This window comes from Aplysia californica, unplaced genomic scaffold, assembly GCF_000002075.1.
Source record: "Aplysia californica isolate F4 #8 unplaced genomic scaffold, AplCal3.0 scaffold00099, whole genome shotgun sequence".
Classification (NCBI taxonomy): Eukaryota; Metazoa; Mollusca; class Gastropoda; order Aplysiida; family Aplysiidae; genus Aplysia; species Aplysia californica.
The window spans coordinates 723,350-725,392 of record NW_004797369.1 but is presented as its reverse complement, the minus strand read 5'-3'; the positions used below and the strand labels follow the sequence as shown (position 1 = coordinate 725,392).

General features: G+C 39.8%; 1 protein-coding gene across 5 annotated transcripts in view; it reads right to left on the bottom strand.

Moving 5' to 3' along the window:
• Positions 1–2,043, bottom strand: part of LOC101853452 (beta-1,4-mannosyltransferase egh) — a 119,634-nt gene that overhangs the window by 27,935 nt on the left and 89,656 nt on the right. The gene's annotated exons all lie outside the window — the stretch shown is intronic.

Genomic DNA, 2,043 nt, shown 5'->3' with positions numbered 1-2,043 from the left:
AGAAGAAGAAGAAGAAGAAGAAGAAGAAGAAGAAGAAGAAGAAGAAGAAGAAGAAGAAGAAGAAGAAGAAGAAGAAGAAGAAGAAGAAGAATGTACTAATACTAATACTACCGTAATACTAATAGTAGTAATACCGCTGTTGCTGCTGCTGCTACTACTACTGCTACTGCTACTATTGCTGCTAAACAAAAATATAGTTTTTCTGAGGAGAGGTTAGTTTAGAAGTTTAAAAAAATATGGAAATCTTTTGTTCCTACATACCTGCTTGGGATAAAAACAAATCTTTTTCTTTTACTTTGTCGTTGTTTCGCATAAGCCACAGTGCCCTTTTAAATGCCACACCAGCAAAATATAAAGAGAAAAAAATATGGCTGTAGTTTGACGGTAATTCCCTTTGCACATTTACAAGTTCAGTCCATCACATAACCCTTTTCTTTGCAAACATTTCCCTGTCGCTGGTCTCGTATACATTCATCGGCGTCTGCGGTGCAATGGTTAGGCTCTTCGCCGAGGTACGCTGAAGACGTGGGTTCTATTCTCATGCGGAGGAAGCTTTTTAAAGTTGTTGTTTTTTCTTCCAACGGAGTATCTCTGTCTGTCTATCCGGGATGTTGTAGCCCACTCAAACCGGGCTGGCTTCGACGGGCCAGTTCGATAAAGCCAGTCACTTTATAATGATTTACTTTGTGTCGAGGGGGAGGGCTTGATACTTTTTCAGCAAACAAAAATACATTTAATTTAAATACAAATTACCTTGTGAGAGAATGAAGACACACTGATACAGCCTTTGTCCAAGCACAAAACATATGTGACGAGCATGAAATGCGCTTCCTTAATAAGACGGTGTATCCGATGCAGTAACAACCCCTAGTGCCGCAACGTCTCTGGATCTTTTCGTCATTTTTCAACCTATTAAAACCTCTGTTGTAGAACATTAAACATTTTTATTCCTGTTGTTTGTCACAGTGTGGTCTGGTCAGTTGGGTAGTTAGTTAAAAAGGCTGAAGAGAGCTAGGGTGAGAAAACAGGTGAAATTCCGGGAGCTCCAAGAGGTGTGACTTCTATCATGACGCCAGTTCCTCTGAGCCCAACACTGGCTGGTTGTTCGAGGGTCGTGTGTCTTTACACGAGTATTACGAACAGAATACTTACCACCCAACTTTTTTGTCTCCCTTCCACCCCCCCCCCCGGAAAACAACAACACAAAACAAAAAAAACAAAAAACTACAAAAAGCAAGCCAATTTGTATTCGTTTTTAAAAAAAAAATTGGTCTCCAGCTGTGAACTGATCGTATTTTCAAAAGCAGTCACGACGCACCATACCAAGCAAACAACACTGTCTTGTAAGTTTCATGAATTCAATAACGTCATGGATGGCCGCCGCACCACGGCGCCGTGTTTTGAGATCGGCGTAACATCGTGTCCTTTTGAGAAACAAAACAACTAAAAGAAATATAAGAGGGACGGACGGCTCCTTCTAAGGCTGCAGTCTTCACCTTTGTTTCACCTAGTTTGACAACCTGCATTCTCTATTCACTAAACCATTTATTGATATTATAAAGGACTTGAGAACAGAAAACAAATCAATGACACATCGAAGAGTTCTCTTTCTTGATGATTGCTGGAACGCAACACGTCTGAACGAAAACAATGTGTAATGCCAAACCTATACACATTAGAATACACATCGATAGTTACGTTTAGACCCAACAGTTAGAGTTTGAGTTTGAGCAAAAAAAGCACATCGACACTATAATGGTTATTTAGTGACTGTTAAAAATCAAGACAAACATTCATTAAGAACAATTCGAAAGAAAGAATGTTGGAGATACCAGTGGCGCCCTCCATCCAACCATCCACTACGTGGAGACGGGAGTGCATGCACTCGATGTGATTTTAAAAAACAAAGAAAAAAACAGCATACACGAGCAAGCAAAATGGAAACAACAAAAACAAACCATGGAACTTTTCTCTTTTTTTCCAAACATGACTAAAAATCGATTGACAGTAGAGAAAGAGAGAGAGAGAGAGAGAGAGAGAGAG